The 23,606-nt window shown below is 45.2% G+C and overlaps 1 protein-coding gene across 1 annotated transcript in view; it reads right to left on the bottom strand.

The window, feature by feature from the left end:
* LOC309815040 (transmembrane protein 132B) overlaps positions 1 to 23,606 on the bottom strand; it is a gene marked incomplete at its 5' end in the record, with an annotated part of 393,456 nt that overhangs the window by 119,907 nt on the left and 249,943 nt on the right. The gene's annotated exons all lie outside the window — the stretch shown is intronic.

Raw genomic sequence — 23,606 nt, forward strand, 5'->3', positions numbered from 1 at the left:
CTCTTCCCAAGCAGAATGGGGAGTTAGCGCCTAGGTAACAGAATGCAGACCCCCTGTGGTTTCAACACAATCTCAAAACAACTACAACAACCATCCAGTAAGGAGAAACAGACAAGGCTACTCAGGGATGCACATTGCCTTTGGGAAATTTCATATTGTTCAATTCCCACTTCATCCCCTTAACTTTTTTTTAATTTACTTTTTATTTTATATTACAGTTGATTTACAGTGTTGTGTTAGTTTCAGGTGTATAGCAAAGTGATAAAGTTATACATATACATATATCCATTCTTTTTCAGATTCTTTTCCCATTTAGGTTATTACAGAATATTGAGTAGCGTTCCCTGTGCTCTACAGTAGGTCCTTGTTGCTTATCCATTTTATATATAGTAGTGTGTATATGTTAATCCCAAACGCCTAATTTATCCCTCCCCTCCACGTTTCCCCTTTGGTAACCATAAATTTGTTTTTGAAGTCTGTGAGTCTGTTTCCATTTTGTAAATAAGTTCATTTGTATCATTTTTTTTAAGATTCCACATATAAGGGACTTAGCTTGAGAAAACAAGGACTTCAAATAGTTGAATCAAAGGCAGTACGCTGCTACTTGTATTTTAAAACGATGCTGATGATCTTTCTCTTTTTGTTTTGTTTTGTTTTGGTTTGACTTTTATTGGGCTATAGGGGATGGGATGGGAAATATCTCAGCAAGTCATGCCCTACTAGGGAAATGTCCGTTCTAATCTTCCTGGGAGAGCTTTCGGAGCTTGTTCTTTTTCTTGGAGCTGCTGTTCTTGCTGGCAGCATCCTCTTCAGGTCCACTGCTGAGAGGCTCCTCCTTGGAAGAGAATTTCCTCTTTTTCTTGGGGACCCTCTTGTTTCCTGACTCTTCAGGGTCGCTAACTGGTTCCTCTTTGGGGAAAGATTGCTTCCTCTTGGTGAGACTTCCACTGCCAGCTGTCTCTTGAAGATCACTACTAACTAGCTCCCCCTTGGAAAAAGATTTCTTTCTGGAGGGCTTGGAGAAGGAGACAGATGGGTCTTCCATTCCATTCTCCTGAGGAGCTTCCTGGGGATTTTGCTTTTGCTTCTTTTTGGGTCTTTCACTTGTTCCCTCACATTCTTCTGGGGTCTTACTGATGTTTTCTGAGGACGCCAGGGCAATCGCAGCCAGCCTTTCCTTTTCCTTCTTCAAGCGTTTCTTCTCCTGTTTCTCCAGCTTCCTAGTAATCTCGGCAGCTGCTTCCTCTGCCTGAACCATTGCCTCCTTCATGACCTCCAGATTCTTTTGTGGGCTATCTCTAATCTCATAGAAGGACAGCCGCTCCTCAACTTGTTCTCGAAGCTTCTCCCCAAATACACGGGTAGGTACCTCAGAGAAGCAATCAGTTCGTGAGGCGATACTGCATTTGTTGGCCAGGTATTGGGAGATGCGGCCTTTGCTCTTGGCAGCTGCTCGGCCAATGAAGTTAGAGTGGAGAATGAGTACATATTTTGGGGTGTCACCCCTTGTCTTCAGGGCTCTGGAAACTTGGTCCCTTGGCTGGGCCCAGGGAATGATGATCTTTCTTAAGCAACATTCCTTTCTTCCCTAAAAGCTACAATATAAAACGGCATTGTAGAGCAGGAAGTCTAAGTGGGGTGGCATTTGGCATTCTTTACCTTCTGATCTTAGCACTTTCAAGTGAGCTATTGCATACTGTATCAATCCCCTTAACTTGAGCAGGGAGAATAACACAAGCAAGACACATCAAAACTGACCCCACCCCAAAGGGAGATCATAATTAATTCCACTGAAGATATTAAGTCAGTCCAAAAAACTAAAATTGGGGACGGTGAACAATGAGGCACATTTGTCTCCTGACGCCAGGAAACAGAAATTTAGCAGTGGCCACACCCTCAGAGGGTTCTTACAGCACCTGAGAGCTTCGTATTTAGAAGACAATATTACTCCACCACAAAAGAAGGTTCTGGGGCTGCAGAAGTTCAAGAGTAATTGTCACAGCCCATCAGGCCTCTGATATCAATTCTCAAGGCCTTCAGACGTAATGCATTGAGAACCCATGATCCTTCAGGCCCAGAATTTCTCACATCTGCACCAGATTGCTGTAAGTACAGCCACCCTGTTCTAATAACACCTCAAAAATGTGTTTCTTGGTCAAACCACCCCCACTCACCCAAGGTCACACAGCCAGCACACAGTAGGGTCCAGATTTTATCCAAAGCCGTCTAACATCACAATTACTCTCTCTTGTAATCAATACAGTGTAACACAATATAGTAACACACAATATCATGCACTGATGGTCTAGCACTAATCATATAATACAGTGGAGTGATATACTACAATAAAGCAAGGGTCACACCTGATTTTATGTCCATGCCCTTTCCACTGAGGAATCATTCCAATTTTCTCTTCACCAGCTCTTTCTTGCTCAAATATAGATTTTTTTTAACTGGACAGGTCTCAGGGCTGAGAAGAACACAGCATAAGCTAGCCATAAATGATATTCCTTCCAGGGGCAATTTTATAATTCCCTGTACCACCACTACTCTGCCCATCATTGTGCTAATACACACACACACACACACACACACGTACGTTATTTTCCTAGTCCCAGGTAAGTCTGGTATTCTTGCCACTACTGGAACCGGATGACACGTAGATCCTTCCGTTGAAAGCTAGTAGGAAAAAACAAGACGACAGCTAAGTCTGGACTCTGCAGTTGGTGCCCAGAATCAAAGATGGAGAGAAACAGTCGCTTAAGAGTGGTTCCACTGGCAGCGAGTGGAAGAAGTCAAGAAGCCATAAGGTAGCTGTGTGGGGTCTTTACTTCCACCCCGACTTGCCGAATCTCACCACGTTTAACATTAAAATTCAGGTTCCAAACCTCCCCCAGAGGAAAGACCCAGAGCTCTTAATTCACTCAGTGGATGAAACCACAATACCTTCAACGCCTTCTAAAATGGAAACTCAGGCACAGGTTTGGGTAAAAAGAATAGTAACACAATTCAATTCGATAAAGATTTATTGAGTACCCCTAAGTGCCAAGTACTGGGTATGGCATAACAGGTAAGAAGGGAAATCAGACCTTGTTCTAGTGCTCACGAAGGTCACAGGGGACTGAGGAGACCTTGTCCCAGCTAAGTATGTTACAGTGTGTGCCGCTCTTTCTAAGCGTGGTAGTGATGTACAAGCAGCACAGAAACTGCAGCAATGACCACCACTGGCAAGGGGTCACGGGGGCAAACTGGGAGGGTCGGAGAAGAAGACCCTTGTCAAGAGGGAAAAAGAGGCAAAAGGCAACTCATTCTACCTTCCCACTGTGCAACGATCAGAAATATGGTCAGTTAAAAGAGAAGGCGAGGGCTTCCCTGGTGGCGCAGTGGTTGAGAGTCTGCCTGCCGATGCAGGGGACGCGGGTTCATGCCCCGGTCCGGGAAGATCCCACATGCCGCGGAGCGGCTGGGTCTGTGAGCCGTGGCCGCTGAGCCTCTGCGTCCGGAGCCTGTGCTCCGCAACGGGAGAGGCCACAGCAGTGAGAGGCCTGCGTACCGCGAAAAAAAAAAAAAAGAGAGAGAGAGAAGGCGATTTTATAGAACCTTAGTAAATCAGGGTGTTCAAGAGCTAACCAGACTGAGTTAAGTGAGCATTTTTAGAGCCTTTTTTCCCTTCTTTTACAAATAATTTCTGGAGACTATCTTCTGGTCTTAGTAAAAACAGCCCAGTGACCTTAACTGACACTCTCCTTTCTGACAAAGGACCCACACCCCCAAGTTTTCAGAGCCATTCTCCTGACTTTCAACAGTGAATCCGTTAGGGCTCTGGGGGTGTAAGCAACAGACACTGACTCTTAATAACCTAAGCAGAATTTGTCGAATTTGTTGGAGGACACCAGGTGGCTATAGCTCACTAGTTTAAAAGAAAAGCTTAAAAAAATAGGTCTCAGAAACAACGGAAACCAGGGCAGCTGGTAAAAGCTCATCCGTTGCCCAGATAAAATGGATATGCTCATACTGTCTTGTCCAACCTTGCGCCAACTTAGTCCAGACTCAACGTCCCAGGAGAGAGCATCTGATTGACTGACCAGGTGATGTCCCCATAGCATGATCAGTGCATGTAGGGTACCTTAATTTGCAGCCCATCCACGACGCTCGTGATAAGAGAAAGGAAGACCCCAGAAGGATGTCAAGACGTTGCATGAAAAGAAGCAGATATGGATGTGGGGTAGCCCAAACTTAACAATGTTCTCGCCATGTAGTATGTGCACACAAAGGTAGAGAAGATTAGGTTACATAGATGTTACCTGACAAGAGGGGTAGGGTGTGAGAGGACACCTTTTGGGGGTGTCTGCTCCGCTCATAGCCCATCCCTGAGAAAGACTCTTTCGAGGTTTGGACTCCAGCAGCTAAGTCTGTGTTAGGTGATCCTTTCTCCCCCACCAGCCTACATCTAGCCAAACTGATTGGACCAGAGCAATGTCTGACCCATGGAAAGCCAGTCCATGGGATAGCAAAGAGCCAATCAGATTTTCTTTTGATAAGCTGAGTTTAAAGAATAAGATTGAGGGACTTCCCTGGCGGTCCAGTGGTTAGGACTCCACACTTCCACTGCTGGGGGTGAGGGTTCAATCCCTGGTCAGGGAACTAAGATCCTGCAAGCCATGCGGCACAGCCAAAATGAATGAATGAATGAATTAAAATAAAGAATAAGATTGAGAGATAAGACAATATTGAGGACAGAACCCTAAAGTGAGTCTCTTGGAATTCCTTCCTCTGAGGTCTTTAGAAATACCTTTGGCTTTGATCTTCCTGTAGCTCTGTCATTTGGTGGACCTCCGAATTTCATGCACTAACCTAGCATCCTCCCAATAAACTACCTTTTCTTACTCACATCTGGTTTTCTGTTCTTCCCAAAGCAATAGTCCCTGCCTAGTCCAAGATAAAAAATTTCACCCAGACCTCAGCTAATAAGACAGATACCAAAAGACGTGATGTTTCTCTTTGCCAAAAAAAACCAACTCAACCAATTGACAGAACCAAAATGCTTTTATTTGCTCTTTAAACGGAAGCAAATTAAAAATCCACAATGCCAAGATAAGAATGTTTGAACTTTACCCCTCAGAACCTCAATAGTCGGTCAGTATTAACTACGGTTGGAAGAACAGAAGAGTCCCAATACCAAAAATATAATAATTTTGTCTCAGAGTGGGAAGAGAAAAAATTTATATTCTTGGAAAAAAATAAAGGGATTTTCTTAAGAAAGAAAAATCAGGTGAAGGAAGAGTTAACCCACTTAGCTTACAGACTCTTCAGAATTCTTTCTCATAAGGAAAGGGGTGGATTGAGCATGAGAGAGAAAATCCACGCCATAAATCAGGATAACTGCATGACCTGGCTGTCCAACTGGCTCCATTTTCTCCCAATCATTTTTTTAAATTATGATAAGATCAGTTTTGAGTTTGAATCTTTTCCTAATCCATTCGGACACCTTTAAGTGAAAGTTAAATATACTGTACTCTTAAAAAAAGGAGATACATATCCAGGTTTGATTCAAAAGCCAGTGAGAAGTAGAGTGTGCAGTCGATGAAAACATAAATTATCATTTGTGTAGAGCTGATGAGAGCCTGCTTCTAATAGGGCTGGCGTTAAATCAGGATTGCCGTAATGCTGTCCTGCACCTGATTACAAGTATCCAGACAGATTTTCCCAAAGTATACTCAGCAGTCCATACATAATAGGTTGCCATCCACTAACAACTACAGATTTGGGTGGAGAGGAAGATTCTGCTTTATGATGTGTTTTGCAAATCATTTCTCACCATTTGAGCCTGGCCGATGCAAATGAGCCTCAGACTCTGTTCCAATCTCCTGTGGAGTTGCATATCTGTGAGAAAGACCAGCTTTACACATGTCTACTTCCTGGAAGACTGGTCCCAGCTGGCATTCAAGCCCGAGAATTAAGGTAGATGTTATTATTATTTTCAAAAGGCAATCCTGGAACCAGGTTGGCATTTTCTCAAAAAGTTAAACATAGAATTACCATATGAACTAGCAGTTCTTCTCCTAGGTATATACTCCACCCCCCCAAAAACAGAAAGCAGGGACTCCTGCAGGTCCTAGCACACAGATGTTTATAGCAGCACTATTCCCAATAGCCAAAAGCTGGAGACAGCCCAAATGTCCATCGACTGATGAATGGATAAACATATTGTGGTGTATCCACTCAACAGACTATTATTCAGCCATAAAAGGAATGACAGACTCATCCATGCTACACTGTGAGTGAACCTCAAAAACACTCTGCTAAGAGAAAGAAGCCAGACACAAAAGCTCACATGTTGTACAGTTCTGTTTATATGAAACATCCAGAAAAGGTAAATCCACAGAGATGGAAAGCAGATCGGTGATTCCCGAGGACAGGGGTGGAAAATTGGGAAGCAACTGCTTAAAACGTTTTTGTAACTAGAGATGCTGGAGGCACAGCCTTGCAAATGTGCCAAACGCCACTGAGTTGTTCACGTTAAAATGGTTAATTTTACATTATGTGAATTTCAACTCAGTGGAAGATGATAACAATTTGCCTTACCCCCAAAAGTCAAACCTTGCCATTTTTATAATATATAGGCTCATACTGTCAAACTTGCCTTCTTTAAACACCTTTTGAGTCCCCTACTCCCCAGACATTAACGCAAACACATCATGTTTTAATTACAAGGTACAAAAGTAGGTGACAAAGTTACATATCCAATTAATGTCAACAGAAAAACCAGAGCTAAATTTCACAGCCACTTTTATACTCAAGATTGGTAACAGCAATCCTTATACAGAAAAAAGACTTAACTGATGTCTCAAATGCTTCCTTAATGTTCTAGAAAGAGAAGACAAGATCATGTACTTCTCACCATCACAAAGAAAGGTATAGGGAGAATTCGCTTATTTCGTCTTAGTTCTACAGCTATTTAAAGGGAATAGGCATCTTGACACATTTTGTTATATAAAACAATAAAATAAAACACCATAATAACGATGGTGGTAACAATGCCAATCATACTAACCTAAACTACAACTTCCATGGACGAATTGCTTGTGAGCCAGGCACTATGCTGGGTGGTCCCACACACACCTCGTTTTGTCAAACCTTCCTCTAAACCTGTCATCCAGGTGAGGTGACATCTACCTGTCACACACCTGAGTCTTCTCAGGGATCAACTTCTCCCTCACTTTGTCCACTCTGTCCAGGTGGGGCTGACTCCACCCCCGGCTCCTTCCAGGTGTGGCCAGTCAGAACCCACTTCCGGGACTTTGCTTGGACTTGTGAGAACAGACATCTTTCCCAGGGGGGTTGTCTGAGGCCAGGAGGTAAGCCCAGAATTGATGGAGGCCCCCCTACCACACCCAGGAGAGAACCCACCTCAGGGTGGCACCATCCCAGGATCCACGATGCCCAGAGGCTGGCAGAGATTGTATCCTGATGGCAGCAGTGGGTCCCCCCAGAGGCAGCTATGCCTGAAGCCAGCCCTGCCCTGCACTCATCAGTTACGCCAGCCATTCATTTTCCTTTGTGCTGCTAAGCTGCGATCTCAGGGTTAACTAGAGCCGGCCGGGACAGGGAGGGTGCCTACCTCATCTCAGCAAAGCCGACCAAGATGGTCCTCCTCCTCTTAGGCTGGTCTAGGCGAGGATGAACGCTTACAGAAACACAGGGAGGCAGGATGATAAAGCAGGGAAAACGACTCCCAGAGAAAGATGTCAACACAAAAGATGTCCAGGCATCCAAACCATTTCCTTACTCTGACCCCTGAACAAATCAGCGACCCCAGATGGGGAGCTGGCCTCCCCACATAGGACCCGTGGTGTCTGGATTTGCTCCCACCCTCATTTCCAAAGTGACACGAACTCGGAACTTTTCTTTACAACCTCTTTTTGCTATTTCTTCTCCTCACCCCCAATGCTGAAGACCAGCCACTGAGACGTGGCTCATAAAGAAACTGGGTGCCATGGCTCAGGAGCCAAAAACATCAGGGATGTATAGAAAGGAAGCATCTTGGACCCTGTGTTATTTCAATGCTTCAAGAGGCAGATGCTAAAATGGAGCTGGGAGTGAGGACGTTGAGAGTGATACCCTGGAGAGAGAGGAGGAGGAGGAGGGAGAAAGATGGGACAGGGAGAGGCTCCGACCACAGTGCAGATCTGAAAGAGGCTCGCCCAGCCCAGCGCAGAGCTCTGGAGCAAAGACGCCCGGGAGACAAGTCCAGCCTTGGGCAGGGATGGCCGGAGCCCAGACAGAATCCGTGTGGTCCACAGTCGATGGCTGGGGGCTACCCGGGGAGAAAGTGGCCTCAGCTCAGCTCTGCAGCCCAGAGGGACCCTGAGGGTGGGTGTCAGCAGCTGGGAGCTCTCACACACTGTCCTCCCTGCAGCGAAGAGCACGTCTTTCCTGAAGGGAGATGGAGCAGCTCCACCTGTCTGTCCTAGACCCCCATGAACCATCCCTAACGCCGGAGTCCAGGTCTGCCCTGGTGACCCCGGCTATAACCAGCAAATGGGATTTTCGACCTGCACATGCCTTTTGAAAATGGTCACTGGGAAGCAAAATAAATCGTATTTTAATGTAGAGGAGTTACACAGCCTCCCTGCCTTGAATACGGCCTGTTCTTGGACATTTCCTAGAGCGCATCTGTCTTCACAACACGCAAGAGAACCTTCTGAGCAATGTGGTTTGGAGGCTCAGGCTCTAAGGCGTGAGGAACGAAGCTTTCATCTTGATTTCAGCGCACTGCACACACCTGTCTCATGGAAATACAAGAAAGACTGTTTTTATTTTATAGCTGAATACATGCCTCAACTAGCAGACAGCTGTTTCAATAAGCAGTTGCATTTGAAGGATTTCTCCTGCAATGCCACAAATAAAACACAGCAGCTCACCATTTCAAGGGTAAAAGACACTCCGCTGGAAGATGGGAAACCTGGGGTCTAGTGGAGACCACCCTGCCTCGCATCAAAATGAAAAACTGAGCAGCCAAAGAAACAATCCACAGAGTGAAAAGGCAGCCTACGGAATGGGAGGAAATATCGCAAAGCCATATATCCGACAAGCGGTTAATTTCCGTAGTATATAAAATAATCCCACAATTCAACAACGAGAAAAAGATAATAGCTTGATTTTTAAAATGGGCATAGGACTTGAATAGACATTTCTCCAAAGAAAGTATACAAGTGACCAACAAGCATATGAAAAGATGCTCAACATCACTCACTCATCAGGGAAAGGCAAATCAAAACCACAGTGAGGTACCACCTCACATCTGATAGGATTTTTTTAAAAAACACACTCAGGAAATAGCAAATGTTGACAAGCATATGTGGAGAAATGGGAACCCTTGTGCACTGTTGGTTCGATGTAAAATGGTGCAATTGCTGTGGAAAACAGTACGGCGGTTCCTCAAAAAATTAGGAATAGAATTACCATATCACCCAGCAATTCCACTTCTGGATATATTGCCAAAAGACCTGAAAACAGGATCTTTTTCCTCTCACTGTTGTGGCCTCTCCCATTGCAGAGCATAGGCTCCGGACACGCAGGCTCAGCGGCCATGGCTCACAGGCCCAGCCGCTCCGCGGCACATGGGATCTTCCCGGACCGGGGCACGAACCCGTGTCCCCTGCATCGGCAGGCGGACTCTCAACCACTGCGCCACCAGGGAAGCCCCTGAAAACAGGATCTTGAAGAGATCTTTGCACCTCTACGTTCATTGCAGCTTTATTCACAATAGCCAAGAGGCAGAAGCAATCCAGACGTCCACCAGTGATGGACGGATAGACAAAATGAGGTGCAAACGTACAGTGGAATATTATTCAGCCTTTAACAAGAGGGAAATCCTGTCACATGCTACAACATGGATGGACATTTAGGACATCACACTAAGTGAAATAAGATAGTCACAAAAACGACAAACACTGCATGATTCTACTTATATGGGTCTTTAAGTAGTCAAACTCTCAGAACTAAAAGTAGAATGGTGGTTGCCAGGGTCTGGGGGGATGGAAAAGGGAAAGTTGCTGTTCAATAGGCATAGATTTTTAGTTTCACAAGATGAAAAATTCTAGAAATCGGGGCTTCCCTGGTGGCACAGTGGTTGAGAGTCCACTGCCAATGCAGGGGACGCGGGTTCGTGCCCGGGTCTGGGAAGATCCCATGTGTCACGGAGCGGCTGGGCCCGTGAGCCATGGCCGCTGAGCCTGCGCGTCCGGAGCCTGTGCTCCGCAACGGGAGAGGCCATGACAGTGAGAGGCCCGCGTACCGCAAAAAAAAAAAAAAAAAAAAAAAAAAATTCTAGAAATCTGTTGCACACATTCCCTCTAGTTAACACTACTGTGCTGTAGGCTTTAAAATGGTTAAGAGTGTCAATTTTAGGGTACGAGGTTTTTTTAAAACCACACCAAAAAAAAGAACGAAAGAAAATGTATTGGCTCCTATGACAGAACATTGCAATGTGGGCAGACTGGATCTTGGGCTCAAACAACATCATCAGGACAGAGTCTCTCTCTACTTTTTTGTGTTGTGGCCCCAGGTTCAGTAGGTGGTGTTGGGGAGTCCAGACCCCCCTCATCCTTCTGCTGACAAGCTCCATGGAAAGAAAATCTTTTTCCAAACTGTTCACACAAAAGCTCATGGTGGAGTCTCACTGGCAAGACTTGGGTGACATGCCCAAGACTTCATCACAGCGTCTAGAGGGGTGAAGTCATCGGAGTGTCCAAGGCCAGGACACGTGACCACACCGGGAACAGGGAAGGGCGTGACCCTCTCACCCTGAACAACACGGACTGAGGGTGGGGAGAACGGTTCCCATGACACGGTAGGGGTGCACCTGCCAGACAAATGAAGACTAGATACTGGACAGGATAACATCTGTCAAGGTTCCCCTCAGCTGTGAAGGTCCAACAGAGGACAAGCAGTGACCTGATGGTAACTCCCTGGACAGACATTTGCAGCACTGAAGGGGTGTTTGTGAACACCATGGCAACCCTGGAAGTTCTTCTGATTGAATGGTAAATGGAAAAGTAGAACATAAAAGTGCATCATTTTACTTCTTTTAATTTTTATTTTATACTGGAGTATAGTTGATTTGCAATGTTGTGTTGGTTTCAGGTGTACAGCAAAGTGATCCAGTCATATATATATATATATATATATATATATATATATATATATATGCTTTTTCAAATTCTTTTCCCATTTAGGTTATTACAGAATATTGAGTAGAGTTCCCTGTGCTATACGGTAGGTCCTTGTTGATTATCTATTTTATATATAGTAGTGTATATATGTTAATCCCAAACTCCTAAAAAAGTGCATCATTTTAGGTGAAAAGGCATGTGTGCACAGGTGTGGACTGGTAGACACGGACCAGTAATATCTACAGTTTACCTACCGTGCCCCAGGTATTATACGAGCTGTGTTCCATACACTCTCTCATTTTAAGAACATGAAAAAGAAAGAAAATGATAGCATTGTTTAGAAAGACTGGACTATAGGTCTAGTTCTTCTGGGTTACTCATGTGTTTAGCTTCGTTGTACTGTTGTATAACCAAAGAGAGATCATTTAATGACTAAAAAAAAAAAAAAAAAAGAACAAAACAACATCTGGGATGCACACTGCTCCCCAGTAAAGGTGGTCGAAACTTAAACCCCTAAGAGACAAGTAAATCTTCCCATGATGTTTATCATAGTCCTTAGTTTGCATTTATTTGTTCATTTCATTAGCTATCCAATGAAAAAAGAGAAACTTTTCAAACAATATTGCTCCAGTTTGTCTGCAGTTATGTGATTTAAAATATCCCTGTTCTGTTGAGGTATAAGCTGCTATCTTTGGTAAAGTGAGAAAAATTAACAAATCATTCCAAAAAATACAAAACTCCCCCTGCAAAAAAACACAACCAAACCCTAAGCTATTAGCTTTCTTGGTACACACAGACTAACTACAAAAAAAGTTTCATTTAGAAAAGGTGTTTGTTAGAAACCAACTGCACAATGAACTAAATCTGTCCACTCATATACCTCACTAGCTCTTTCTCAGTCTGACAGCCAAGATTCCCCACATCACAACCCCTCACCTTGATCTCCTGGCCTTTCACACACCATATTCCCAATACCCCAGATCATCTGCAATTCCTTGAATGTCCTTTAGGCTCTCCCACCTCCATGCTTTAGCCTAGGCAGTTCCTTCGGTCAGAACTACCAACACCACGTGTCAAAATCATCCTTCCAAAATGCACCAAATAAAACTCTTCCGGGCAAGGGACAGAAAACAGAGCTAAAATAGTCTAAGCCAAAACCAACAGATAGTCACACCCACTAGGATGGCTTTCATCCAGAAAAAAAAAAAAAAGAAAAGAAAAAAGAAAAAACAGAAAATAACAAGTGTTGGGGAGAAAGGGAAGAAATTGCAACGGTCACACATTGCTGCTGGGAAATGTAAAATGGTGCAGCTGCACGGGAGCACAATTTGGCAGTTTCTCCAAAAGTTACCAGAGAATTACCATAGGACCCAGCCATTCCACGCCTAGACACTGAGAGAAATGAAAATATATACCCACACAGCAGTATTTTGACAGAGAGAGAGAAAGAGAGAGGATTGTTCTCTTCCCTGGCAGTAAAATAGAAGTCTTGGTCCTGGTATCAGGCAGGGCTGGATCATAAGCCCATCCCCACGTCATCACTATGGGCAGATACAGGGACAGCCTTGGAAATGTCTTCTTTGATCCACCAGGAAAGTTTGTCAGTTCCTCCTTAGACCATCCCTGTGCCCTTATTTTAGCATGTAAACTTCATTCGTTTATGTGTGTGTCTCCCATCAGACCCTAAAGGGCAGGCACATGTCTCCTACCCCTCACTATCCAGTGCCAGGTCCAGACGAACGACTCATTGTCACAGAAATACACAAACAGGTGGGTCTTTGCTGGAAAACTGTCGCAGGTCCCTGTGAAAGGTACAGCCTCTGCACAGACCCAGGATGGAGATGGTCTGCAGGGCCAGGTGGTAGAGCCTCTGCTCTCAGAATTTCATAGTCCAGCACTTTCTTCCTTTCACCCCAATTACAAAGAACCTCTTTTTCTACTTCTGGCCACGAGCCCGTGAGATACTCAGAACTCCAAAACACTATAGGCTGGGTACGGAGGCGTCTGCATCATGTGAATCATGCTAAGTTGCTCTGGAGAGCAGAATAGTGATGCTCTAAACAGGAAGGGGTCTCACCCGTTGCCCTGGTGAGATCTACCCATAAAAGACTGTATCCTGTTTTCCTTTCCCCACTAATGACACGACAAAGAACAGGGCGACTTCCGCTACACTGTGGGCTGCCCTCTCGCAGCACAGATTTTCACACCATACGCCGCTGGGCACTCATCCCATTAAGCGGCTTCACCCTGGCTGCAGCGGGACAGTCTACTGACTTGGGTGGGACCTGACCTCACCCTGACGAGGAGTGGGAATCATGGGATAGGAGCCCATATGTGGTCCAGCTCCTGTGGGAAAAGGTGAATTGAGGGGTTGATGATAAAATCTAAGAAACCATGAAATGACATTGTGTTTAATACCCACTCTGCACTGGGGGCTCCCAAAGTTATGTCTCCAGGCCAGACCTGTCCTCTGATCTCCAGACTGCCTACATGGACGTTGAACAGGCATCTCAAATTTGCTGTGGCCCACACCAGTCACGTGACGCCACCCTGTTCCCCAGCCGGCCCCTCCCAGCACTTCTCCCCAGGTCCATAAATGGCAAGTCCATCTTCCAGTCACTCGGGGGAAATTCTGCTGCTATCCTTGATTCTTGTCTTTCGTTCACACACCAGGGCTCCAAAATGTCAGCAAATCCAATCGGTCCCACTGTCGTAATAAGCCCAGATTCTGAGGGTTCCTCACTCCCTGCTCTGTAGCAGCCTAACCCAAGCCAGAATCATCTCTCATCTGGACCATCACAACAGCTTCTTCGCTGGTCTCCCTGCCTCTGTCCCGCCCCCAGGAATGACTCCCCAGGGGCAGCCAAGATATCCTTTGAAAACATAAGCCACTCCTCCCCATAACTTCCCACCTCACTCAGTACAATCCACCGTCCTCACCAAGGCCTGCGAGGCCCAAAAGACGAAGGCTCCAGCATCTCTCTGGCATGACTTCCCCTCTGTTTGGCAAAAAGAAGTTGGCCAATGCTCCAGTGGCATTGGCCAACTTCTTTTTGCCAAACACACCAAGCACACCACACCCCTGCCTCAGGGCCTCTCCAATTTCTCCTCCCTCCGCCTTAGATGCTCTTTCTAGACACCCACGTGCCTGGACCTCCCATTTCCTTCAGCGCCACCCTTTCATGGAGGTCTCCTCTGCCACCTTATCTAAAATAATGTCTCACAACCAAGCATATCCCTTTTCTATTGCATGATACTGTCTTATGTCTTCATAGCATCTACCCCTGAACATAGTTTACATGTATGTATGTGTGTTCACTTAACTTGTGCATATGTAGGTTACTTCTCCATCAATAGAATAAGCCCATGAGGACAAGGACCTTTCCTATCTTATTCTCCACTCAGCTCCAAGAACAGAACCTGGCACCAAGTAGGTGCTCAGTAAAAAATTACTGAATGAACATCACACAGAAGAGAGAGACGCCCTAGGAGAGGACAAGACTTAGACCTAGGAGGAGTCCTCAAAAGCTCATTTAAATCACACCTGGAGATTCATGATGAATTTCTGAAAGTTCCAATTTAACAACCAAAGAGTAAACTCAGAGAACTCACCATTATGCAAATGACCTCACACTGCAATGGGTTTTAAAGGGCTGGATCAATTGATAATGAAAAAAAGTCTCTAATGGGACATTAAATAAATTCTGGGTATTTCTGGAATTCACTGAAGATGGAGGCTGCTGCCATGAACTCGTCACACCACGGTGACTTAACACTTAGTCCCATGCCAAGTGCTATTCGTATGCTATGTTATCAAATTAACGCTCACAGCAGTCCTACGAGGCACGTACTACCATTCCTGCCATTTTACAGATGAGATGGCCAGGATTCCGAGAACTAAAATTACTTTCCCCAGAGACTGCTGGGCCAAAGTCCTCCAAGCATTTACCTTTCATCATATATATGAAGCTTGAAAAGAAACAAAACACTCTCACAAACATCGGAGCGGCATTTGACCCACGCCCTGACCTTCATTCAACAAATAATTTCACGAGCATCTATTACACGCCAGACTGTCTTCTAGGTGCTGAGGATATAACCGTATTAAAAGAACCAATAAGGTCCCTACCCCCATGGAGCTGACATTCTAAAACAGAGAGAGACAAACGATAAATACACGAAAGCAGAATTTCAAAATGCAATTGCTAGAGAGGAATGAAAACAGGCTGATGTGATAGACACTGGTGAACGAGGACAACTCTGGGTTCATGGTCAGAGAAGGTCTGCCTTTGGAGGTGACATCTGAATGACCCCAAGGGGCTGGCAATGCAAGGATCTGAATACAGAGTCTAGATAGGATTGTATTCTTGTTTTATTATATATTATTAAAGTTGATGTCGTTACACCAAGTTTCAGACGGAAAAACTGAAGCACGTTTTTAGGCACTCAAAAGGAAAGAATGCATGTATGAATGAATGAAGGAAGGAAGGAATACATGAAGACACTGAGTTTTCCAAGGTCAGGAGACTAATGAGTGGAATCCAGCATGAGAGGGGCTAGTGCTGCCTGATACCTAGACACATTTCTATATGTGGATCCTCCAAGCAATTTTTAGAGACCAGACAAACACTAGCCTGAACAAACAAGTGAACTGATGCAATATCGTGGCCTGACTGTGCCAACATGCTTTCATGGAACATAGGCCATCAGGATGGCCCTGATGTCAGGCTTCAGTGACAACAGGAAGAAGGAACCCTCCTGTTGTCACTGAAGCCTGGTATCAGGGCCAGAATTAGGGCATAAAATTTAAGAGGGCACCAAGAAAACTCAATAATCATGATAAATAACTGTTTGGAAGATGGGTTGACCATGGGTCCTGATTAGTGGGTTGACCAGATGCCCCTTCAGGAGGTTAGCTTAACCAGATGGACCATGGAGCAACTGGCCTGAGAAAATTACAATAATATGTGGAGGGTAGTGTTCACTGGAAATGGGACTAAGAGCCAGAGTCTGTCCATCCAGGTGGGAGTCCCTGGGTCAATGGGTCCCAAGGTGGTGGGAAGCCAGGTCCAGCCCTGCCCAAAAGGATGTGAACCAGGCTCTAAGACTATTCACTCTTTAGCAGTGTATTGAGATGCATCGGACGCTGTCAGTGAGTAGTTCATTTCTAGATACCAGGTAGACACATAAAGGCATAATGCATTCATAGGAAGAATTAGTGTCTTGCCAGCTGAAGACATCAATTATTTAGTCGCTGCCTGGTCCTCCTAATCGACTTCATGAATTAGAATAGTATCAACACTGGATAGAAGTGCCAGCGCTTTTCATCATTAGACCTTGCTGAAAATAATAGGTGAAATACAATCTTAAATTGCATATTATTTTTCAGGCAATTTCTAATCACTGGGAGAGCGGTAAGAAAAGTGAAGACCTCGGAGATACTGTGGGTTTGGTTCCAGACCACAATAAATTGAGTCACATGAATTTGTTGGTTTCCCAGTGCATCTAAAAGTTGTTTACACTATACCATAATGTGTTAAGTGTGCAATAGCATTATGTCTAAAAAAATGTATATACCTCAATTTAAAAACATTTTATTGCACAAAAATGCTAACCATCATCTGAGGCTTCAGCAAGTTGTAATCTTTTTGCTGGTGGGAGGTCTCGCCTTGGCATTGATGGCTGCTAAAGGATCAGAGTGGTGGTTACTGAAGGCTGGAGGGGCTGTGTCAGTTTCTTAAAATAAGACAACAGTGAAGTTCGCCGCACTGATTCACTCTTCCTTGCACTAATGATTTCTCTGTAGCATGCAGTGCTGCTTGATGGCATTTTACCCACAGAACTTCTTTCAGAACTGGAGTCAGTCCTCTCAAACTCTGCCACTGCTTTATCCACTAAGTTTATGTAATACTCTAAATCCTTTGTTGTCATTTCAACCACCTTCACAGCATCCTCATCAGGAGTAGATTCCATCTCGAGAAATCCCTTCTCCACTCATCCGCAGGAAGCGACTCCTCGTCTGTTAGTTTTATGATGAGACTGCAGCAATTCAGTCCCATCTTCATGCTCTGCCTCTACTTCTAGGTCCCCTGCTATTTCCTGCACTGCTACAGCTGCAGAGACTTCCTCCACTGAAGTCTTGAACCCCTCCAAGTCATCCACGGGAGCTGGAATCAACTTCTTCCAAACGCCTGTTGATAGTTGGATCTCTTCTCATGAATCGCACATGTTCTTCACGGCATCTAGAAGGGCAAGTCCTTTCCAGAAGGTTTTCAATTGACTTTACCCAGATCCACCAGAGGAATCGGTATCTGTGGCAGATGTAGCCTTACAAAATGTATCTCTTAATGAATAAGACTTGAAAGTTGAAACCACTCCTTGATCCGTGGGCTGCAGAATGGACGTTGTGTTAGCAGGCGTGAAAACACACTCATCTCGTTGTACAGCAGAGCTCTTGGGTGACCAGGTGCATCGTCACTGAGAAGTAATATTTTGAAAGGAATCTTTTTTTTCTGAGCAGTAATTCTCAACGGTGGGTTTAAAATACTCAGTATATCACGTTGTAAGCAGATGAGCTGCTTTGTTGTTCCATTTGTAGAGCACAGGCAGAGGAGATGGAACATAATTCTTCAGGGCCCTAGGATTTCCAGGATGGGACATGAGCATTAGCTTCAACTTCGGGTCACCAGTTGCAAGAGTCCCTAACAAGAGGGTCAGCCCGTCCTTTGAAGCTTTGCATCCAGGCATTGATTTCTCTTCTCCAGCTATGAAAGTCTTAGATGGCATCTTCTCCCAAGAGTAGGTTGTTTTGTCTACATTGTTGTTTGGTGTAGCCACCTTCATTAACTATCTCAGTGAGGTCTTCTGGATAACTTGCTGCAGCTTCTACATCAGCAGTTGCTGCTTCCCCTTGGACTTTTATGTTATGTAGACATGGCTTTGTCCTTTAAACCTCATGAACTAACCTCTGCTAGCTTCAAAAATTTCCTCTGCAGCGTCCTCACCTCTCTCAGCCTTCATAGAATTGAAGATGGGTAAGGTCTTGCTCTGGATTAGGCTTTGGCTTAGGGGAATGTTGTGGTTGGTTGGCTCTTCTGTTCAAACCACTATCACTTCTCCATATTAGCAATAAGGCTGTTTAGCGTTCTTCAGTGCATTCACAGAAGTAGCATTTTTAATTTCCTTCCAGAACTTTTCCTTTGCATTCATAACTTGGCTGTTTGGTGCAAGAGGCCTAGTGTTCAGCCTGTCTCAGCTTTTGACCGGCTTTCCTCACTAAGCTTCATCATTTCCAGCTTTTGATTTAAGGTGAGAGACCTGAGACTCTTCCTTTCACTTGAACACTTAAGAGGCCATTGTAGGGCTATTAATAGGCCTGATTTCAATATTGCTGTGTCTCAGGAAATAGAGAGGGCCGAGGAGAGGGAGAGAAATGAGGTAACGGCCAGTTGGTGGAGCAGTCAGAACACACACACCATTTATCAGCCAAGTTCAAGGTCTTATATGGGCACAGTTTGTGGCACCCCAAAACAATTACAATCATAACATCTCTGATCACAGATCACCATAACATAATAATAACGCAACAGTCTGAAATGTTGCGAGAATTACCAAAATGTGACACAGAGACACGAAGTGAGCAAATGCTGTTAGAAAAATGGCGCCATTGGGCTTCCCTGGTGCCGCAGTGGTTGAGAGTCCGCCTGCCGATGCAGGGGACACAGGTTCGTGCCCCGGTCTGGGAAGATCCCACATGCCGCGGAGCGGCTGGGCCCGTGAGCCATGGCCGCTGAGCCTGCACATCCGGAGCCTGTGCTCCGCAACGGGAGAGGCCACAGCAGTGAGAGGCCCACGTACCACAAAAAAAAAAAAAAAGAAAGAAAGAAAAATGGTGCCATAGATTTGCTTGATGCAAGGTTGCCACAAACCTTCAATTCGTAAAAAACAAAAAACGCAGTATACGCAAAGCGAAGCACAATAAAACGAGGTGTGCCTGTGGAGCATGAAACTGACAGAGGTGATACAGGGCAAGTCCCAGCCTGAATTCCACTTGGTGGAGGCAGACAGTGAAGCAAGAGGCCAGGAGAGAAGGGAGGTTTAACACATAATAAATAGTGAGCTGCTTAGGACACCAGCTAAACCTCAGTAAGGACACGAAAATCAGACCCAGGACAATAAGTAAACAGCGTTGACTGAAGCTCGCCTGAAAGAACGGTGGGATACAGTTGGAAATGCCTGGGGACTTCCCTGGTGGTCCAGTGGTTAGGACTCCGTGCTTCCACTGCAGGGGGCACGGCTTCAATCCCTGGTTGGGGAACTAGGATCCTTCATGCCGCGCAGCACAGCGCGGCCAAAAAAAAAAAAAAAAAAAGAGAAAAGAAATGCCTGGCACATCATTCTCTGGATCTTAGAGCTGGAGGACACTTCAAGGGACCCGCCTGCATGGCTGACAATTTGCTCTTTCCTTAGCCTGAGTGGCTCGTCCTCTAAATTTTGCAGATCTGGCTCCTTTGCTTTATTCAGTTTTCCAATACCACCATTTCCCAATGTCCCCATTCTCAGAGAGGATTTCCCTGTGCCCCTGCCACAAGCAGCCTCCCCCCTCCATTCCCACCTGTCTCAATGACATTTTTATTTGTGTCATAGAATGATCTCATTTATTCACTTATGTGCTTACTGTCTGTCTTTCCCACTGGAATATAAACGCCTGGTGACTAGGAATCTTGTCTACTTCTCTCGCCATATTCCTAGTACTGTACCTACAACAGTGCCTGGCTCAGTAGCCACTCAGCTAATATGTGAATAGAAGAATGAACCCACTTGTTTTACATATCAGGAAACTGAGATTCACAAACGTTAAAGAATTTTCCCAAGGCAAATTATTGTGTGGACCGAGGGACACCAGACAACTTTGGTCTGCACGGTAATAGCTGTGTGCAAGTTACTCAGTTGCCCTGCGCAGCTACCTAGTGACAGGGCTGGGACTCAGACCCAGGACCCTTGATTGTCAGTGGGGTCAATCGTTAGGACCCCTGAAAAGAGCCCTGACACTTGGGATTCTTAATGCTGGGATTCAAACAAATACTGATGATGTGGAGACACACGAAGATGGTAAAGATGGTATATTTTTACACAGTCAAGTCTTGAAACCCAGGAAGAGATGAACACTCAGGCTTTCCCAAAACACAATGATTTCACCTCCAAAAGATAGTTTGGAAACGTTCCTCTTTCATAAAAGACACGGGCACATTAGAAAATCATTTCAAACCAAAGGGCACGGCCGAGTCTTGCCAATAAAAGTAAGCAAAGTCTCATTAATGACAGACAGTGACACAGAAAACACCACCATTCTTTTTCCCAGAAAAACTACTATAATTAAGCCAGAGCGTTGTCTGTGTTATTTAGCAAAATAAATAATTATCCTATGCCCCCGAGGCTGATGGCTAAGCTCAGCCTTGGGTTAATCGTCTCTCGCAGTCTGGTCTGGAAATCAATTTCAGAACCCAGGCGCAGGGCAACTAAGTAACTTGCACACAGCAATTACCGTGCAGACCAAAGGTGTCCGGTGTCCCTCGGTCCACACTATGCAGTGATGGCTGGTGTCTGCTGAGACTGGCTTTAATTCTGCAGATCATGGTCACTTTCTGCCCATCCCCTGATCCAAAAGCTAAAGAGGGAGGGAACCCAGCCCCAAGCAGACATCTGACATTCTGGACTGAATCAGAGAACAGCCCACAGAGTCCAAATGGTCACCTCTCACCTCACAGCCGCCCAGGGCTAACTGACGTCCTCTCTCAGCAGAGGTGACCTCTGGCAGAGAAGAAATTCACTGGCTTCACGTTAATATTTTTTCACCATTAGCATCGGGTCAACCTTTCAAATGGCCAGATATGGAGTGACTTTCCTGGACCACACAAGAGAGGAAGAAATCACCCTCCATTTACCACCCTTCTAATTCTTTCCCTCCCAGCAGAGAGAAGCTCAAGGTGAGCAGTGGCTCCAGAGCTTCCTTTCAAACCAGAGCGGGTTGAGATTGCAAGGACCCTGCTGTAAAGTGACTGGATGTTTCACTTGTTCATTTTCTTCAAGTGCACACTCATGGGTTTCCAAGGACAGTCAGTGCAGGCAATCACAATCGTAGATAGAGAAAATGCAAGAGAAATAGAATTGATTTTATACATCAAAAACGTGAGAAGTCGTCAGCACAAAGAGGGGGAAATCCATAAACAACTAACAGAGTGTTTATCTTAGAAAAGGGAGAAGATATGTGATTCTGAAATGCACATCACACTCTGAGCCCAGCCCATCAACATCCAATCTATTGTGGCGATATTTTATCACCAAGGATGTAGCGACTCAGACCACTCCAGTCTCCAGGGAGGGTCGGCTAACAGAGCACTATGACAGTGGCACTTTAAAAATATCCTGCCACTAATGAAAACCCATTTGCTCACAAGTAAGGTTTGAATTAAGTCGTCTGGGTCAGGAGAGGATTGGAAATATTATCAGGTGGAAGCTTTAGCTCAGAAGGAGACGTTCAATGCTTTTAGTGTACTTAATATTTGGGAGGTCAATTCTGACCCTGCAAACTTTAAGTTGGAATTACTGGACCATGAGCATTTCAAGACTAAGGCTGAACATTTCAGCATCCTGGGGACCAGTTAGCTTTCTAGTGGGAAACTTCATTCTCGGGGCCAAATGCCATCCCTAAGCCTGGCTAGTCAGCTTTTAACATGGGCTTGTGGGTGCTGGGCATGAGGCTTTGTGGATGGTTCAAAGAGAGCAAAAATACCAACATAATTATATAGACCCAAAGCTCACCGGCTGCTGATTGGGGATCAGCCAAGTTTACCGCCAGAGAAAGGACAGCCAAGTCTTTAAGGTGGTAATCATCCTCAGAACATTCAAAGAAGCTTTTTTTTATTAAGAAGTCTTTATAGGGGCTTCCCTTGAGGCACAGTGGTTAACAGTCCGCCTGCCGATGCAGGGGACACGGGTTCGTACCCCAGTCTGGAAGGATCCCATATGCCGCGGAGTGGCTGGGCCCGTGAGCCATGACCGCTGAGCCTGTGCGTCCGGAGCCTGTGCTCCGCAACGGGAGAGGCCACAACAGTGAGAGGCCCACGTACCGCAAAAAAAAATAAATAATAATAATAATAATAATAATGATAATAAAATAAAAGTGTCATCATTTGAAAACTGAGATGCTTCACATCAAATCCAGATGTGCATCTTCTTTTGAAACAGTCAACAGGAGATGCCCTACTTAAAGAAGTTTCGAGAACCTCCCAGCTTTGCTGTCTTGGGTGTAGTCAGCACCTCCCCCGGTGAACAGTCTTATCTAACTTTGATATTATTTCTCCATAAGATCACCTTCGTGATGGCCATTATCATTCAAATGATTAAGGAAGCCCTTTGCCATCAACAGACGCATAACTCAGATGGTTCCACTGGGGAGAGACCCACGCCCCTTCCCTTTGCTTCATTAATGAAAAACACAGGAGATGTGGGAAAATAGAAGACAAAGATAACTTTCTGGGAGGAGCTGAATTTTAAAGAGCTTCTTAAAAGCTTCCAAAATGAAAAGCAACAAAGATGATGGTCCATCATCTTCAGAAAGAGTAGAATTAAAAGATGACAAAGAAGGGCTGAGACTAGATTTCATGAACATTTTCCAGCTCCTTGCCTATGAGGTCAGCAGCTAGTCCTCAAAAGAAGTGGTTTCCCTTCAAATCCAGTGTCAATGACATGCACTGATGTCTGGGTTCTCAGATGGACTCGGTTTTATTTCATCGTTTGACTCTGGGCTATGGCTTGAGAACAGAGAAATGGCCCCCGACTCAAAAAGAGAGAAACACTTAACGTGAAACTCCGACGGTTCCAGAGGGAGATGGATCCAGCTGGAGTAGAGATGACGTGTTTGGTTCAATGAGAAAAATTAAGATGCGTTCTCAGTAGCTTTAGAAAGATGCACCTTGGTCAGCAAGACCCTGGGACCGGCAGATGGGATAACAGCGGAGTTGGAGGCTGCCGAGAATTGAGACTCCCATGACCTCCAAGGTGACTTGAGCCAAGAACACAGTTGGTGTTTCCCCAGATGCAGAAGAGGGTCCCTGCATTGGAACTAAGAGGCAGTCTTCCCGGCAGCCTCAATTTTAGCCCCTCCCTGTGTTAATCTGCATGGTCCCACCGAAAGTAGTAACCAGCCCAAGCCTGAGGAGACCTAGCTGTCTCCACATAGGCAAAAGATTGATGGGTGTTCTGGAAGGGACTGTGCGATGGACAGATGCTGAGGTCCTGAGAAGATGCTGGGACCACACCCAGACTGAGCTGTAAGGCAACATACTTATGACATCAATCGTTGGTGTGACCTTTGAGTGTGCAGATAATGTAAACATTCACGACTCCATACCTGGCCTCGTCTGCACA

Source organism: Mesoplodon mirus (assembly GCF_964341445.2).
Source record: "Mesoplodon mirus genome assembly, chromosome: 13".
NCBI lineage: Eukaryota > Metazoa > Chordata > Mammalia > Artiodactyla > Ziphiidae > Mesoplodon > Mesoplodon mirus.